The 20,228-nt window shown below is 42.2% G+C and overlaps 1 protein-coding gene across 2 annotated transcripts in view; it reads right to left on the bottom strand.

The window, feature by feature from the left end:
* The window catches only part of rbfox3a (RNA binding fox-1 homolog 3a), a 622,615-nt gene that overhangs the window by 217,608 nt on the left and 384,779 nt on the right, over positions 1-20,228 (bottom strand). The window lies entirely within an intron of this gene.

Here is a 20,228-nt window from a genome sequence, read left to right as displayed (position 1 = left end):
CGCAATACAATAAACACACCTACAACTAAAAAAAGGAATACTTTATATACCTTTATATACTTTATATACAATGTGAACCACATTGTCAACTAAGGAGACCAAATCCAGAGGCTACAAAACCAGGTCCCGTTAATGCTCTGTCCTTGTCCAGGGATTCTATTTGTAACAGAATCATTATCCCAAATTCATGAACAGAATCTGTGACAAAGGACAGCCTTGGTTGAGCCCAACCATCACTGGAAACAAGTCCGGCTCACTGCTGAGGACTACATATCCTTCAGACCCTCCTTTGTAGGACCCCAAATAGACCTTACCAGGGAGACAACTTCCTTTCACAATCTTTTTAAAGAAAGGAACCACCACGCCTGTCTGCCAGCCCAGAGGCACTGTCCCTTATATCCATGGAATGTTGCAGAGGCATGTCACCTAGGACAACCCACAGAACATCCAACATCCAGAGTCTTGAGGAGCTCAGGGCAGATCCCATTCATCCTTGTTGCTCTGCAACTGTGGAGTTTTTAAATTTCTCAGCAATTTCCCAGAGATAGGAGAGCACACAGTCGAGTCCCCAGACCGCTTTCTCATGGGAAATCATGTTAGTTGGACAGTGGTGGTCTTTGAAGTATTCTTTCTAACAGTCCACAAAATCTCCAGTAAAAGTCAGTAGCAAGCCATCCCTACTATACAAAGTGTTAACAGAGTGTTGCTTACCCTTCTTGAGTTGCCGTAAGGTAGACCAAAATGTCCTCAAAGCTGTCCAGAAGTTGGCCACACTGAATTCCTCCTGCACCTGAGTTTTTGACTTAGCAACCACTGAACACCCATTCCACCTGCCAGCACCTGTCGGTTCCCTCTGGAGCCCTGTAAGGCCATAAGGCCAAATGAGACAGCTTCTTCAGCTTGATGGTATCCCTCCTTACTGGTGTCTAACTAAGGGTACAGGGGTTATCGCCATGACTAGCACCAACCCCCTTGCGGCCGAAGTTCAAGCCTGTCGCCTCAAGCCACACGGATTCGATGTCCCCTGCCTTCACTCGGATGTAGAGAAAGTGCTGCCAGAGGAGGGAAATAAAGCTCTTTCTGACAAGAGACTCTCTAATTTCTAGATGTTCCCAATAGACCCTCACAGTATGTTTGGACCTGCCAGGACTAACCCTCATTCACCTCCACCATCAAAGCTACCCCACCACCAGGTGGTGATCAGCTGATAGCGCTCCCCCTCCTCTCACCTGAGTTTCCAAGACATGCAGCCACAAATCTGATGAAACATCCACAATGCCGAATGTAGCTACAGGTGTCCCATGACAACTGCACGTATGTACATCCTTCATACTTGAACATGTATTTTTTGGACAGTCCTTGACAAGGGCAGAAGTCCAGTAGCAAAACACTGTTCGGATTTACAGCAGGAAAGGCGTTCCTCCCAATCTTCTGGGTCCCACTGTGGCTGCCCAGATTGAAGTCCCCCAACAGAGCGTGGCAGTCTCCAGAAGGAGTGCTCGCTAGCACACCCTTCAATCACTCCAGAAGGATTGGGTAATATGAGTTACTTTTCAGATCAGAAACAGAGAAACGTTATGCATTTTGTACACCTTTGTGTGTAGGCACAAATAAATTGTTAGAAACCATCCTCTAACCCAAAAGCAGAAGGAGGCTGCCCATTCATCTGCCCAGCTGAATTCCAATATAAAGGTACCGAGCCAGTAAGTATGCCCACACCTGTTTGAGTGCCTCTCACTGGGGTACTCAATCCAAATGGACTCTAGGAGCTCAAGCTGTGCGGGGAGGAGACTCTGACTATATCTAGATCAATCTCCTTACCCTTCAGAGAGGTCACATATAAAGTCCCTAGAGCCAGCTTCTGTAGCCAGGGATTGGACAGCTGAGGTCCCCACCTTTGGCAATCATCCTGCTCAGAGTGTAACTGACCTCCTGGTCCCTCCTATGGATGGTGGGCCCATGGGGAAGGGGTGGGCATGTTTTTCTCTTTGACTGGGCTTGGCCATGCCCCTTAAGTCCTGGTCCAGCCACCACCAGACACTCATCATAGAGCACCAAGTGTCAAGGCAAATCCAATAAATCAATTCAAATCAAAGTCCATTTGTGTTTTTCATCATGGGGGTCTTCATAACCACAAAATATCACTGACTGACCTGATATCATGCTGATACAGCATGACGATTAGGCCAGCCCCTTTACTTTGAGGAACTATGTTTCCCTTCTGACTCAATACATAAAGGGTACATAAATAGATGGTTTTGTGAGTTAAAATTGAACAATCACAGTTCAAGTGATCCTCTTCAAACTGGGCAGAAGCACAGGATTAATTTTGGCAAGACATGCAGGTTCTGTGTGAGTGATAGGATATCAAGAGTCAGTGGGCACATGTAATTACAATAAAACCCATAATAGTCAGTGTGATTGCGGTGTAGACCAGTGAATGATGAGATCTAAATATGGGGGGTAGGTAGGTAAGACTCTCCCTCAGGGTTTCTCAAATGTATTTTGGCCAGAATACACTTTGTCTCAATGCACCAGTTCAGTCTCTCTGCCATAATTTAGGTTTGGCAAGTTTTTTCCTGGCTGGATGCAGACTGGTCTATCTAACATTCCATCACTCTTAGTATTTTGGCACACTCATAAACACACTGCGACACACACACACACACATGCACACACAAACACGCACACACGCACACGAGCGCGCATGCACACACGCACTTTGTGGCCTCGGCTGGCTTGATTCTTGCTCGGTTCTTTGGCAGGTGTGTGTTTGCTAGGCCTGCATGCCAGTCAGCACCCCATGGATTCTATGTGTTTGTGTGCGTTCATGCACCATGTGTAAGCATGTGTGTGAGACACAGTGAGAAAGATTACTGCTCACCCACTTGGCTCACCTGATGCTGATGGCAAGAAAGGAGGGGGAGAGGAGAGGAGGGGAAGGAAAACTGGAAATTTGGATTTGGGCATATGGAGGTGTTTGGAGGCCTGCCATTCTGTGGTCCTTCACACTTTTCTCACTCCTCTGCACACACTCAAACACACGTAACGAACTGTCACTGTGAGAGAGTCACCCTGTCCACTTCAAGCCACGACACATTTATTGCCTCCTTTCCCCCATTTACTTAGAGCCAATTTCTCTGTAAGCAGCAGCTCACTTCCTATCACTTCTGTTCATTCCCATGGGATAAAGATCAGCGTCTGTGTATGGGGTGTGTAAAAGCCTTAGGGAAAGAAAACAGAGACCCTCAAATAAGTACAGTGGTATGTACGGCAAAATGCATACATATATACGTTTTCACCATGTAGATTTGTCAAAGTGTGTAAAGTGCAAGCTGTATTTGGTAAAGAGACTCGACCTCTAGTGAGTAGCACTAAGGGATTACAATACAGTTCCCATAATAACTGTTGTAGAAAGGGGAAGAAAAGGGCCACGCCATACTTTTTTGCTGTTTTGAGAGACATGTAGAGACAAACATTGATCCAAAAAGTGCTTCCTGTCCTCATTCACTATCAAATACTTATCCAAACAACATATTGTATTACCTATCGGATTTTCAAACTGTTACTGAGTCAGTGACTGCTTATATACAGTATATATTTTGATATAATTACCTATACCATTGCTACTCATCGAGCCAATAATGAATGTGCAAAGCTTGATCCATACCATTTATCTTTAATTAAAAAAATAACCCCTGGCCTCTTTGCTACTCTCCTTTGAAGCTGTTTGAAGAGCTGACCCTCTTTTAGTCTGACAATATGCTTCACCCCTGGATAATTTGGGCACCTAAATTGTTTTGAGTGCTTTGGAAACACGCTGAGTGGAAACAAAAACTTCCCGTGCTTCTTATCAAGCAATCCAAAAAAAAGAAAAAATCATAAAGACTTAACAGCTCATCAAGCTGAGCATTGGATTGGTCAGCACTGTTACTAATAACTGCTGATGAAAATCATAAAGGCCAATAAAAGCCCATGGATGAGCTGCTATGGATTCCTATTACCAGCCAGTCATCTAGAGACAAATATGTCTAGGACAGCATCTTAGCTAACTACAGTGAAGTTTACACACCATGTCTGAATCAACATCCTCAACCTTGTAAAGAGAATTCTTTGTGTTGCAGTAAAGAAGTGTTTTATCAATACTGTTAAAATGTCTTTGTATTGTCTCAGGTTATAGCCCTATGTTAACATGTAATTCCAGTGTTTATCCAAGGTGACAATTCCTCACTTTGCTGCGGTCAAAATGCCCCTTAAAATAACATTTAATGAATTAATTAATTAATTGAATGAATACAGTTACATAGTGATGTGCACAATTCACTGTTCAAGTTGACAAAACTGTTTTACAGTTTGTGCATACTGAATGTTTCCCTCCACCCCAGCCTAATGAGTGTTCAATATGATCTTTAGGCAAAGCGCTTCTATGGTAACTTTTGCAGAAATGAGTACTGTGAGACAGGTGGAATCAAGTGATGGTCATCCAACATCAAGAACAGATCAGTGACACAGAACAATAGCAGTTTAGCTAAATGGTGCCATCGACACTCAGAGACAAGCAAAGGCTTTGACCTTTTCTATGGATCACCTCGTTTGACCCATCACAAAAAAACATTTCTAAGGGTAAATACTGTTACCAGAACAAAAGTTGTTTTTTGCCCTGATTGGAGTTAACTGGGCATTAGTAACAAGTATAAGGTCCAGTCCATGACATCTGGCTGCTGAAACTGTCAGCTGAGCTCCATGTGGAGTGAAAACAGAGGGAAGACATTTTACTGAAAACCCCACACGCTTGTTCCAACACAACATCATACATATTCATGTTTTATCCCCTTTCAATCAAAAGGGATACAGTACTTTTTGGGATGACCTATATATTTTATTATGATTAACTCAATTAGGTTTTGAATCAAGTGAAATACGCAATAGTTGGTGGCAATTCAGCACGTAATCGTTACACACTGGAGCTATTAGTTACAGTGTGTATATGCGGTGCTTGTCAAGGTTTGAGCTAAATACATCAAATATTATGCTTAAGTGGGACTATGAAATTGTCTGATGCCAGGATCAGTGGGCCATCCACAAAAATTATCCTTACTGATTAACATTGACACTGCCTCCTTTGGCATCACTATGTAATGCAGAGCTATTAGGGAACGTTCACAATAATTATCTATGAAATCACTGTGGAATCGTAAGAAATGGGCATACGATCGCTACTACAATTTGCTGTTAATATTTAGACTCGTCCTTGGTTCGCTCCGAAAAAATTGTCTTTACAACCCTTTTGTGAACTAATGTTTGTTCATTTATGAACTCCTTGCTATGTAACTTATCAATGCATGACAAAAATCCATATTTGGCATCCTTATCGAGTAGTATGAAATCATCGAAAGAGCCTTGACAAGACTTGTGGACGAAGTAATAGGATCCAATTAAATTTTCTAACCTTCCCTCTGGTATATGCATGTGCACATGCACATACTCACCCAGGACTCTGTGAACAGCAGCCTAGGAAAAAAAAAAGCTCTTAATTGGCATACACATCAACAGAGATATATGTACTGTATGTTTATTCAATGATTGCTGCACAGATAGAAGAGAGAAAATAAGGTTATTGAAGGACATCAGAGGGTGGAATCCATATGTATTTGCAATATGGATTTCTTCATATTATTGATTGCATTATCCATTTGATGGACAAGACTATAAAACCCTAAAACAAAAAAAGGAGACAGAACATATTAGAATTCCATTTAGAATGAAGCTACATTTTCAAAACAAGAAGTTATAGATGATGAATATATGGGACAGTAAGGAAGTTCTCAAACTATTTCTAACTTTTGAAAGATATACAGTCCTTTACTCACAAACTTGTTTTCAGGCCTCCTGCTTACGCGACCATGACTTATTTAGCTTCGCCTGCTTTGTTAACCTCTAACTCAACTTCTTCATCTGGTATTGTTCTGCTTTTGTGACTCTCCCTTCCATCAATCCCCTCACGAGTCCCCATTTCTAATTCTCCTTCCACACCATCTCTTTTCCTTGCCACTCCATTTCCCCTCTTGTGTTTTCATGTTTTCAACTCGTTACGTTCCATTTACACTGTTTCCTGCATACGCACCTTTGCTGGTTTCTTCTTATTTCCTATCCAATTTCAACATTGCTCCTTCTACCTACTGTCTTCTTTTGTCCAATTACTCCTCGATCTCCGGTCACACCTTTTTCTTGTCACACCGCTTGTTTCTTACTTTATCTTCCTGTTAACGCTTTAGTTCATTCTCTTTCTGCCTTTCAGGCTGCCTCCCTACCTTTCATCACTCATTTTCTTTATAATACCTCTCACTTTCCTTTTTTCCCCATTGCACATTGTTTCTTCCTTTCATCTTAACCCCACCCCATCCTCCCTCCGTCCTCCCCTCAGTCCATGGCTCTCCACCAGGGACAGCTGGTTAGGTGGGTCTGCCTGTTTCTGTCAGTTTAACGGACTTGGCTGTCGGGTCAGCAGGGCTTTGATCCACTACCAACAGGATCCAGCTCTGCCAGGTCCCTTGAGCATTTACCCAGCCCTCCCCACCATGGCTCTCTGACTGTGGTCTGCAGGAGGTGGCCAACCTTACGCACCCAAAGGAAGCAGATAAACGGCACCTTTCGCCAACTTCCACAGTGACAGCAGTACGGGGGGGGGGGGGGGGGGAAACTGGTCGAGGGGAAGAGGCTGACTGGTTGGGAGTAACAGCCCAGATCATCACTCTCTGTTAATGATCCAGCAAATTAGCAAACAGGACACTCAGTAAGGCCCCTGCTTGTATAGGAAAAGCCATATTTGAAATTAAGATGTGAAGAATGGCGTTGGTTTGATCACAAATGAAATCCAGAAGGGAGAGGAAGGAAGTCATAGCTCAGCTACTCAACAAAAAATGAGTTTTCAGTAAGAATTTCTGCAATTATGACCACTGGAAGTTATGAGTGGCAGAATCAAATACAGGTTATATTCTCAGATATGGCAGCAATTGAATTAGAAAGCAATTCCATGCAATTTCACAACTGTGAACTGCCCTGTTTGTGAAGGTTTATATTCATGGTAATTGAATTTAAAGATTCCTTTATAAAATATATAATTGCAGCATATATATAATGCACTCAGGTTTAGAGGGATGCTGGAGCCTATCCCAGTTGTCATTGGACGAGAGGCAGGGCACTCTCTGGACCAGACGCCAGTTGAATGAACAGCCTCAATTAGAGACAACATTCACCCTCTCGTTCACGTCTGGGCTGTTTTGGTTCTCCAATTAACCTGCTGCATAATTTTGGGTTGTGGGAGGAAACCCAACAACGCAGAGAAAATCAACAAGGCACAGGGATAACATGCAAACTCCACACAAATAGGTCCCCTGTGGAAATTGAACCAGAGTCCTTCCTGCTCTGAGGTGGAAGCTCCAACCAATGCGCCGCTGCGCTGCCCTACTAATGAATTCTGTCTATTTTTGATTGATTGATTGATTGATTGATATTGTCTCATGTTGTGTGTGTGTGTGTGGCCTAAAACCAATGTGTAATTATGCATATTAAAGGTAAATGCTCAAGTCAATAACTTTACTGTATGATCTTACTGCAAGAAAATGGTGTTTTAGTGTAGAACCGTTTCATTTGCAAAAGCGGAATCCTTGGGATTTTTTTATTGTGTTCCAGGCAGGGAATGATAATGCTTTGCCACTTGGGCTCAGATCCCTAATTACATAATGGGCATACTGGATTGCTTAACATAAAACTTGGGGCCAAGCTTCTGTCCCTCGGTAATCAACACTAGGACAGATGTGTCAATGACTAGAACTTAGAGGAAATAAAAATCTAAAAAAGATTAAAGTCTAGAGTCAAAAAAATAGGAATTAACAACGTCTCCAATGTAAGCTGCCCTCTTGTGGCTACAAAAGGACCCCGCCGTTGTCCCATCTCCCAGCACGTACTTAAAACATAAAACGTAACAAAGCTAGGGAAAATACTTCTAAGATTAATAATAATCAAAGTCCAAATGAAAACATACAGCAGTTAAATAATGCTTTCTAATTTAAAACTGTTCCTTGTAGCCACTGACTTTTGGGCAAATCGACTAGTGCCATTGTGCATAGCTAGCAACTTGGCATTCAGCTGCCTGTCTCATGGCCTTCACTTGAATTGCCATGAAACACAAAATCGTATAATGTGAACACAGTATGGTGTGCGCGCTTCCTTTTAAAGCGTATTCTCTGTGAGATTGGAAATGTGCTATTCTCCTAGCTTGGAATCACCTTCTTTGCTCGACTCTGTCAACAGCTGCTTTGAGAGGATTCCCACGGGGCGACTGGGGAAGACGGGGAGGGGCTGCTAAGCTTTGTGCCGGCATCTCCTTGTGTTGCCTGTTTATTCCGGAGACTAAGCACTACAAAGCCAGCTAACTGTAAAACAATTAGATTAGCATAAATATGTTCAATTATACATGCAGATTTAAGGCCTGGCGCATTGCAACTGGGAGAAAATCCCCTGAATTATTCAGAATGTACAAATATTGGTAAAATCAGAGTGAAACAACAGGAAGCAAATAGGACTTCATTACTCCACGGTGGCCTGGGAGCACACCATATGCTTCCATCCGCATTGGTTAAACAGTTTATAATCTATTTACTCAGTGTTTACCACAAACATACAAAATGTGCCTGTATGCTTGTCGAGCTGGGGGAAACCCAAACTCTTAGAGGAGGTTTGAAGTTAAACCCTTTATTACCAAAATCATGTTAAAGGCAAGTGACTTCAGTTCAAACTGGTAACAGGATTTAGACATGCAGCTCTGCCCTAAAAGAAACTATGTCTTTTTATGAGTTGAATATGAGTGGATTTTTTTTTTTTCTAACTGTAGTTAAATCATGACAAACATCGCTATGAGAGAGACTTTGCCTTTATAAAGAGTAAAGAGGTTTATAAAGAGGTGTGTTTGATCTTGGTTTGATGTTGGTCTGACCCTTTCAATTTGATTGCGGTGAAAGGCGGCACTTAGTTTGCAAGCATATTATAATTGTTCTTGGGGTTGTCATCAAGTAAACAAAATCCATGGTGCCAAAAATTGCTAAAAAACAGCACATTATTCTTTGTACATTTATTCCATTAGCCATTATTATCTCTCTAAATGAAAGCCTTGTCAGCATTGATTTCTTCTGTCTTCTTTTCCTTTCAGATGCGCACTTCAGAGCTTGCCAGTGTCCTTACCCTATTCTCTGCATCCTCTGCTCTCACAACAACTAACTTAATGTCCTTTTTCACTCTATTCATAAACCTCCTCTTTGGTCTTTTTCTGAGCCTCCTATCTGTCAGTTCCAGCCGAACCATCCTTCTACCAATATGTTCGCCATCTCTCCTCTGTACATGTCTAAACCACTTTGGACTGGTCTCTGTGACTATCTCCAAAAATTGTGCATGTGCTGCCTCTCTGAGGGATTCATTCCTGATCATATCCATTCAAGCCGTTCCCAAAGAGAACCTCAACATTTTCATCTCTGCTACTTCCTCCTCTGCCTCCCGTCTTTTTCTCAATGCTACTGTTTTGGACAGTATTGGTCTTACTACAGCATGTATACATTTCCTTTCATTCTAAAACTCTTTCATCACACAAAACTCCTTCCGCTTTTCTCCACCTGTTCCAGCCTGCTTGCCCTCGTTTCTTCCCCTCTTTCCACACTGTCTGCTGCTCTAGACTGGTGGCCCTCGATATTTAAAATCCTCCACCTTCTTTATCTCCACTCCACATTGGCTCACCATTCTACACGTCTCCCTCTCATTCAAACTCAAGTATCTTGCTGCAGCTAACCTTCATTCCTCTTCTTTCCTTGGCATTCTTCCACCTCTCTAGATGTTCCTCTACCTGTTCCCTGCTCTCACTACAAATCAAAACATCATCTGCAAACATCATAGTCCATGGTTATTCCTGTCTGACCTTATTTATCAGCCTGTTCTTCAGCTGATCCCTGATGTAGTCCAACCTACACCTTTAACTCTTGTCAGATCTATGTCACACCTCACCATTGTCTTACCACCCTCATACTGTACATGTCCTGCGCCACTCGAATCACATACAGTACAGAACATGGCTCATACAGTACCACAGTTCCTTTCTCAGCACCCCGATATATACTTTTTTGATCTCCAAAAGCATTGGTGAACTCTATCAACGTTCTTGAAGTAAATACTACCTCTATAGAACTCTTTCTAGGCATAAAAGCATACCATACACAAATACTCATCCCTGGCCTCAGTCTAGCTCCGTTATTCTTTCCCATGACTATTCTTCTTCTATTTTCCCAGTTCTGTACATTACCCGAGTCCTTATAAATAGTAAACAGCACAAATTTTCCCTGTTCCTCAGTCATACCCTCACATTCTAAGATCCATTTGAAAATTCAAAAAAAAAAAAAAAGACATTAGACACTTACATACCTCCACAGTGATATCATCAGGACCGAGTGTCTTTCCACTCTTCATACTCAAAGTGCCCTCCTTACTTAAACTTTAATAATCTCAGCTACTTCGTGGTCCACAACAGTCTCCTCCTCTCCTCTTTGTTCTCTCATTTTATCTATTCATCAACTCTTCAAAGTACTCTTCCTATCTTTCCACCACACTTGGTCACCATATCTGAATATACATTTCCCTTTCTATCCTTAATCACTCAAGCCTGCTGAACAACCTTACCATCTCTATCTCTCTTTTCACCAACCTGTATAAAGTCAGTTACTTCCAACCTAAGATATGAGTCATCATATGCCCTTTGTTTGGCTTTGCCACCTCTACCCTCACCTGTACTCCTCTTTACTGCCGTCAGTCCTGTGTCCTTAGCCAACATCTTTCCCTGTTAATGTTCCTGCTCTTCCTCATTCCCTGCTCAGTCGCCTTATCTACTTCCTTTCCAGATGACCCATCGAGTATTCTCCTACCTGCCTCCCTGATCACATTAGTGGCTTTTGTCCAGTCATCTAGAAGCTCTTCCTGTTCACCCAGGGCCTCCCTTAAAACCATACAAGCCTTATTTTTCAGCTTCTACCACTTCACTCCACGCTCTTCCTTTTCATCTTCCTTGCCCCAACATTCATCCGACAGACCATCATTCTATGCTATTTGGTGACACGTTCCCTAAGCAGGACTTACCTCCACTTCTAAGTTACCTTCACTTCTAAGTTACCTTCCTTCCTCTCCCTTCACTTCAACCATTTCCATCCTTCTTGCAATGCCATTTGTCCCTCTGTGATCCTATCCTGGATAACAAACCTGCCAGTCACTTCATCATTACCTCTGTGGCCTGCGCCAACGTCTCCATTAGAGTGTGCACAAGTCACCATGTCTCAGGGTATTTTGCATTATTTTATCAGAATTTCATCTTTCTCATATATATATATATATATACACACACATATGTGTATATAAGAAACCCAAAGCTAATGGATGAAGCGTTCTAACAGAGACAGTTTAAGTGAACCATTCTGTTTGATGATTCCTAATGTTATTTGTTATTTGTGTAATCTTTTAGCCAGGGTGAAAATTAAGTACATTGCATCAAATTTGCCTCAAGATGTGCAATAAGTTTGCAGTTTCATATGAATCTGACCCGCGATACACACATGAACCAAGAAACATGGATATAGGACAAGCTCGAAGCAAATTTAGTGGCCAAGAAGAGCTTGATACAAATTCAGCTGCCAAGAAGAGCTTGATGCAAATGTGGCAGCCAATTGTTGGGATTGCATGAGTGGCCTCAGTCACTGGATAAGTAAAGATATTTCCAAAGTGATATAAAATGAGAGACAAATGGCTGTAAAATGGTGGCTTACGTTTGCCAGAGTTACAAGGCCAACTCGCAAGTTTAGCTCCCGTGATTTTTTTTTATTTTATTTTGTTTCTTCTGTGAGATGGTATTTTAAAGTGCAGAACAGCCACAAGGGTCAGTTATTTTATCACCTGTAGAAAAGCCATGGGCTCAACCTTGGGTTGGAAGCAGAAGATGCAAGTGTTCTTGTTCTATGGACCCACAACATGAAAGACTGTACTTGGAACTGCTGCTTCATATCACGCACCCCTGAGCATTATTTTATAGAAATCAATGATGCTCAGATTGAGACTACATCATACATGCTGCCGCAGGGCAGGTTAGCAAAGTCAAAAGTTCTGAATACAATGGGAGTGTTTCTTTTTTCTTTTTCTTTTTTCCAATACTACCAGTAAAAATGAATTAATCCTGGAAGGCAATTGATAGAGTGCTTTTCTCCTAATGAAAGCAACACAGCGATTATTCTAACAATATAAATTTGGTCACATACGAGTATGTCCACAAACTAATGGACCAGTCAACCCAGAGACAACAGTCCTAATTATTTTGGCATCACTACAAGAAGCAGCGGCATCAGTGTGCAGCACTCAAGCTTCATTTTTCAATTTTTTTTTGGGTTTGTCTCAAGCGCTCTTTAACTTCATTTTTTAACTTCACGCTTCAAGCCTGACTATTTAGTTCTTGCCCTCTTCATCTTAACTGGTCCTAAAGTCCAATAACAACAAAAATAAATAAATTGACATCCAGACTGAGTGAGGTTAGAGCAACATTCTTTTTTTATGACATGGCTGACAAAAGTTTGAATGTCTTGACCAACTAAGGTGAAGCACTCACAGAGCAAATCAACAAGTCAAGCCGCAAGTAACATGCATTTCCGAATGACTAAACAAATAACTAATGACAAATTAGGAGATGGTCAATTTGACATAAGTAGATAAACAGTGGGTGCCAGTAATTATCCAAATGACTGCTATTGAAGTCATTATACCTGGTAGGTTTGACGCGACAATGGACATCTAAAATAGTGGAAATCCATGAGGACAACATTATGGATTGTTTTATACACTAAAATCTGCCACTGTAAAGATGAGCTAGAGTAGCAAAATATGCTTGTATCTGTCGAAATAATTCTGTTGAATTTTCCCTATCATAACATTTTCACCTTGACCAAGAAGGAAAACAAAAAACATTTGAGACCTTTGACTTCAGTTAATTTTCAATGTCTGCATCAAGTACAAATTATAAACTTTCCTGTACTTGGACAGTCAGTGGAAGGATGTGTCACTTGATGATTTTCAACATCCTGCAACTATACAGTTTGTGTTTGGACTAATAGTACCGTATCAGTTTTCCAAGGACATGTTCCATCTTAAGCAAAAAAGCAAAAACAAAAAAGGTTATTTTCATTTCAAAACCTGCATTGTTTATAGCAAAGTTCTACAGCTAACAGTCTCCTTCCCACCCTCAAAGCCTCCTTGAAGTGATGATTTTCTGGTGTGCCACTTCAACCTGTGGATTACTGGGAGAGTTCGAAACAGCCAGCAGAGTTATGCATATTGTGTTATATTACTTTTTCCACCACCAGGAGGAAAGCAACACCCAGCACTGTTGTGCCACAACATGACATAATTCTGTCTGCAATAACCCCAAATTCTCTGGCCGGCAATTTTAAGTTTACAGAAATGTTCATAATAAATTTGAGGGAATTCATTTAACAGGTCCTCTGTTTATGTCATGAGTAATGTTTTTACTTTGTAGAGTCTCTGTATTGTGTTTGACTCCTCATTAATTTATGTCATCCTCCTCCCTTTGTACTCAAGTTTGTACTGCTTCCCCTGTTTATTTTCTTCTTCTTGTATCTTTAAGCTAGGGTTGCGGGGGATGCTGGAGCCTATCACAACTATCATTGGGCAAGGCAGGATACACCCTTGACTGGGCGCTCGCCGATTGCGGGGCCACAACCATTCACTCTCTCTTTCACACACGAGGGCAATTTCACCATTTTTTTTCCAATTAAGTTTCTGCGTGTTTTTGGATTATGGAAGGAAACCACAAAGCCTGGAAGAAATCCACGCAGACACGAGTGGACAAGCAAACGCACACAGAGAGCCTGTGGGGAATCTGGGAATCGAACCAGGTTATTTTTCACCAGGTTTGTGCTGTGAGGCGGAAAATCAAACACACATACGCACACACACACACACATGTATATTCATATATTTCTCAGATATATATGTAGATATACAAAGTGGAAAAAAAATAACACAACAAACCAAAAGCATTCAAATATATAGTAAATGTCATGCAAAGTGACTGTTTCTGGAAAGGAAAAAAAAACTTAAACATGGATTTTATGCACACACATCGTTACTTCTGTCCCCTGCTATCCTACTTTCAAACAGGTCAATACTGAACGTCTCCATAGTTGTATGAGATGAGTGTGTAAGGTTGTCAACAAAGTTTACAACAAAAAAATAAACAAGACATGCACATGCACACCTTCATGCTGCAAAGGAGAGCAATAATCTGCAAGGTCAAGGGAGCCGTAGTTGATGTAGTTGGTGATACATACATGTAGTCTGTCTAATGCTCGCTCCAGGGAAATCATTAAATCCATAACACCAGGATGTATGAGCATCACTGGATTTTCTGAGTGTGTGTGTCTGTGTGTGCTGTGCAGAGGTACCAAGGGGCCAAGACTAGTCATTTCATGCATGAAATGTTCATCCCATTGGTCTTAAAGGAAGAGAAAATCAACCTTGGTAGGATGCACGGATGAAGTAATACAGAGATGGAAGGCTGGAGGAGGTGTGAGGGAGAGTAATGTATTACAAATGAGCTTAATTTTAGTTTCGAGGGTGAAGAAAGAGCTGCTTGTAATTCTCACTTCAGCTTTAAAAACACCACGTTGCAGCAAATAAAGGCCCTTCTTTTCTCGTGCTCGCTCTCCTCCTCTCTCTTTCTCCCTCATGAGAGATCCACACTCACTCATTCATGTAAACACACACACACACACACACACACACACACACACACACACACACACACACACACATTCGCACAAACACACACGCGTATTCTCTAGTGCTGCTCCATTACCAGCAGCTCCCAGTGATTGAGGAATCCTATGGTAATGGTGATGTGGGGCTGCCCTGGCTGCCAGCTGGCTCGCCTCATGACTGATAGTGTGTGTGTGTGTCTGTGTGTGTGTGTGTGTGTGGGGGGGGGGGGGGTGCTGGTGTGTGTGAGCTTGTGTCTGTGTGCTGTTGTGTTTGTCTGCCTGCAAGTGCTTGTGAGAGTGTTTGTGTCTTTTAGCAGCTGAAGAAGAGCTTGCGTAATTAAGGTAAATGCTGTGTGAGTCAATGTTTGTGAGCCCAAATGAATATCAGTGAATACCATGAAGAGTGTGTTGGTGTAGCGGTTGTGGTAGAGTGTGCGTATGTGCATTTGTGTTTATAACTCTTGTTTAAATCTTCTTGTCGTGGCAACTGGACTTGATTTTCCTCACTAGAAGATGTTTCACTCCTCATCCGGGAGGCCTTTTCAGTTCTAATGGCCTGTGGGGAGTTTCCAAATAAAGCGTCAGATAGGGATCATTATCCATCGGATAAACACACACGCACCAGGCCCATCTGCACCCTCCAAACAACCAGGAAGGATCCACCACCAGACCCAGCCCCCAGTAACTTCCACCTGAGCCTCAGTCCATGTGATCCAACAGGTTTCATTACTTTGTTTTGACTTTGCCTTTTCAAATTCTAATCAAGGTAAATCTTCAAAAGTTTTACCTTTGTTCTCACCTAGCGACATCTCATTAGCACAACAACCCCCTTTGACTTAGTTTCTGACAATCAACTACCATTTGCATAACAATCACCTAAATAGTAAATGGTCCGAGTGTTATCCCACTGGTATGAGATCACAAACACAACCCCTTTTCACCCCTAATAGTAACAGTTGTAACAGGTCATATCCCAAAATGTCATCTGGGTGTATTTCCTCCAATGGGGTTATTTCAAGGTCCCTCAACCACAAACGACAACCACCAACAACCAACAACCCACAAACTCAGATACTCAGTGTGCATCTGTAGCATCATCAGTCCAAGTGGCCTGTAGTCCTTAGAATGTAAACATGAGCAGTGTTTTTGGGTATCATCAGACACTGATTAAGGTGGGAGACAGATGTGTTTATTGTGTTTTACATGAAAGGAAATGTTTAATGCAGCCTCAGGGGGGCACTATCCAGTGTCTCTCTGAGCCTGTTCAAGCCTGAATTAATGTAGAGGGTTGCGTCAGGAAGGCCATCCGGCATAAAACAAAATATGAGAATTTAATCAATGAATCCCATACCGGATTGATCAGAGCCCGGATTAATAATGACCACCATTGGTGGCGATAAATTAGGGTACTGTAGGCCAAAAAAGGAGAGAAGGAAGGCGTGCTCTGGAGCAGAGAGAGAGGGGTAAAGGCAAACCTCTGAGGAGAGAAAAGGCAAGTGTCTGAGACTGAGAGTGGGGACTTGGTTGGTTGATATGATGCAGAGAATGAAGGTGGCTATACTGTTTGTCCAGGGGACCAGTTGGAAAGGCAGCAAGGCTTGAAGCTGAGGAGACGGTTTTAGGTTGTACTATCATGGTACAACAGGAGGAGAAATGGGGGAGGTGATATCTTGAAGGGGGAGTTTGTTAGGAATGTTCTGGAGATGAATAGAATGGAAAAGAAATGAGGGAAGTGTTATCTTGAAGTAGGAATTTGTTAGGAATGTTCTGGAGGTGAAAAGAATGTCAGATAGACTCATGAGTCTGAAATTGGAAATTTAAGGTGTGATGCTCAATATTGTGAGTGGCTATGCCCAATCTGGCATGGCAGAGAAGTATGTTAGACTGGTACTGGACATGTATGCTAGCTGTGAGACAGTAGTGCGGTGTGCTGTAGGTGTAACAGAGAAGTTCAAGGTGGAGGTGGGACTCCATAAGGGATCAGCTCTGAACCCCTTCTTATTTGCAGGAGTAATGGACAGGCTGACAAATGAGGTTAGACAGAAAGCTCCATGGACCATGATTGCAGATGGCATCTGTAGTGAGAGCAGAGAGTAAGTTGAGGAAAATCTGGAGAGGTAGAGGTGTGTGCTAGAAAGGAGAGGAATGAAAGTTCGTTGCAGCAAGACAGAGTATATGTGTATGAATGAGAGGAACTCGGGTGGAACAGTGAGGTGACAGGGAGTGGAGATCAAGAAGTTGGTGGATTTCAGGTACTTTGGGTTAACAGTCCAGAGCAACAGAGAGTGTGGAAAAGAGGTGAAGAGACAGGTTCAGCAGGTTGGTATCAGTAGAGAAAAAGGTCAGGGGTACTATGCGATGGACAGCTATCAGCTAGAATGAAAGGAATGGTGTACAAGACAGTGGCAAAACCAGCGATGCTGTATGGCCTAGAAGCAGTTCTCATGACGAAAAAACAGGAGGCAGAGCTAGAGGTTGCAGAGATGGAGATGCTATGGTTCTCTTTGGGAGTGACCAGGATGAATAGGATCAGGAATGAGTCTATCAGAGGGTCGGCTCATGTTAAATGATTTGGAGAGAAGCAAGACTGAGATGGTTCGGTCATGTACAGAGGAGGGATAGTAAATATATTGGTATATATGGACACTGGAATTGGAGCTGCCAGGCAGGATGTCTTGAGGAAGACCAAGGAGAAGATTTATGGACGTAGTGAGAGAGGATATGAAGGTAGCCTGTGTGAGAGAGGAGGATATGGAGAATAGGGTTAGATAGAGAAGGTTGATTTGCTGTGGTGACCCCTGAAGGGAAAAGCCGGAAAGAGAAGAAGAAGTTCTGGAAGTGTAAAGAGTATCTGGTGTAAAGAGTATCTGATAGACTTATGAGTCTGAAACTGGAAATTGAAGACGTCATGCTCAATGTTGGTAGTCGCTATGCCCCACAGGTGGGATGTGAGTTAGAGGAGAAGGAGAATTTCAGAAGTGAGTAAAATTAAGTGATTCAGAGGAGAAAGAGTGGTACTTGGTGCAGACTTGGACATGTGCAAGCAATACAGGGGCTGAAGAAGTATGGGTAGATTTGGTATCCAGGATAGGAACACAGAGGGACATATGGTGGTAGACTTTGCTTATATATGTACCCTTTGTTCCTGCCTTTTCTGGAGGGCATATTCATGACAGCAATTTCCATCCTTTTTGCAGAGTTAGGAGCACATAGGTAGACTACATCTTGAATAGATGGTGTAATCAGAAGGAGATCAGTAACTGCAAAGTAGTGGTAGGTGAGAGTGTGGCCAACAGACAGGATTATGTTGGTTTGTAGGATAACTCTGGTGACAAGAAATATAATAAGGACAGAGGGAGAGTGGAGGACCGTGTGGTGAAATCTGAAAAGGGAGAAGTGTTGAATGATTTTCAGGAAAGAGTTGAGAAGCCTCTGGGTGGTCAGGGAGAGCTTACAGATGACTGGACCACAAATGCTAATGTGATTGGGGAGATGGGTAGGAGAGCACTTTGTGTGTCGCCTGGAAGGAAAGAAGATCAGAAAAAAAGCAGAGATAGCAAAGAAGTGGGACACTGAAGGGGACTGAGAAGAACAGACAGAAGTACACAGATTTGTGGCTCAAGGTAAAGATAGAGGTAGCGAAGGCAAATCAAAGGGGGTGCGATGACTTGTATGCTTGTTAAATAGTAAAGAAGGAGAGAATAATTTATGCAGGTTGGCAAACAGAGAGATAGAAATGGAAAGGGTTTACAGTATGTTTGGGTGGTTAAGGCTGGAGAGAGAAACGGTTAAACTATTCAGTACAATCTTAGAGAGTTAGAAGATGCCTGAGGAATGGAGAAGAAGTGCCATGTTGCCCATTTTTAAGAATAAGGGGGATGTGCAGAATTGCAGTAACTATAGAGGGATAAAGTTGATGAGCCATACATTGAAGTTGCGGGAAAGAATTGTAGAAAATAGTCTGAGAACAGAAGTAAGCATTTGTGAGCATCATTATGGTTTCATAGCTTGAAAAAATACTACAGATGCAGTATTTTCTTTGAGAATGCTGGTAGAGAAGTACAAAGATGGTCAGAGGGAGGTGCATGTGCCTTTGTTGACTGAGGAAAAAGCATATGGCAAGGTGCCAGGAGAAGAACACTGGTATTGTATGAGGAATTCTGGAATGGCAGAAATGGCAGGACATGTATGCTAGCTGTGAGTCAGTGGTGGGGTGTGATGTAGCTGTGATAGAGAAGTTCAAGACAGAGGTGGGAATTCATCTGAGATCAGCTCTGGGCCCCGTCTTGTTTGCAGTGGTGATAGACAGGCTGAAAGATGAGCTTAGACAGGAATCTTCATGGACCACACTGTTTGCAGATGACATTGTGATCTGTAGTGAGAGCAGGGAACAGGTTGAGGAAAATATAGAGGTGGAGTATGCTCTCAAAAGGATTGGAAGGAAGGTTAGTCGCAACACAACAGAATATATGATTGTGAACGAGAGGGACCCAAGTGGAACAGTGAGGCTACAGGGTGTGGAGATCAAGAAGGTGGAGGATTTTAAGTAGATTTCAAGGAAAAGAGGTGAGGAAATATGTTCAAGCTGGTGAGAACGGGTAGAGAAAAATTTGGACAGCTATTGGTAAAAGGATGCTGGTATTGGAGCTGCCAGGCAGGAGGTCAAGAAGAAGACCAAAGAGAAGATTTATGGACACAGCGAAAGAGGACATGAAGTTAGTTTGTGTGAAGGAAGATGATACAGAGAATAAGGTTAAGGTTAGGTGGAGAAAGTCTGTTCGCTATGGGGATCCCCAAAGGGAAAAGCTGAAAGGAGAAGAAGATGATGAAAGAAAATGTTTATGTATGCTGTGCTGTTTCCACCACTGCCACACAGTGGGACCTTATACTCCTTCGATATCACGCAGTAAATTTGACTTGGGATTGAATGGCAGTTAGGCCTTCAAAAGACATCCAAATTTAACAGGAACTCTAGTTTATTGGAGGGTCATGTCATATTTGGGGATATTCTGGAATTAGTAGTATTGACGGATCTTTTTCCTCCCCTAAATCCCCATTCTCACTAGGAACAAAAAATGGCTAATATTATCCTTATTACCCCAATGCAATATAAGATGCTATAACACATCTCTGACCAAAACCTGAATAACTCCACATTGGTATCTTGCACTGTGCAAAAGATCCTCTGTATCACTGAATGTGAATCCAAGGACCACAAAGCTCTGGTTAAACTGAGTGATTTTTACATAAAGGCTGGCGTGACTGCACTGTTAAGGATACAACTAAGCTCCTTTAACAAGCTCACTCATAAAGCCTTAAATACCTGGTCAATCAAATGAAGCCATTACTATTTTTTTTCATTTTCACTCGCTCTCCTTT

This window comes from Fistularia commersonii, chromosome 33 (assembly GCF_037954325.1).
Source record: "Fistularia commersonii isolate RoL2024-O1a breed Wild chromosome 33, RoL_Fcom_v1.0, whole genome shotgun sequence".
In the NCBI taxonomy this organism is placed as follows: Eukaryota; Metazoa; Chordata; class Actinopteri; order Syngnathiformes; family Fistulariidae; genus Fistularia; species Fistularia commersonii.
This window is presented reverse-complemented; position numbering and strand designations above follow the sequence as displayed.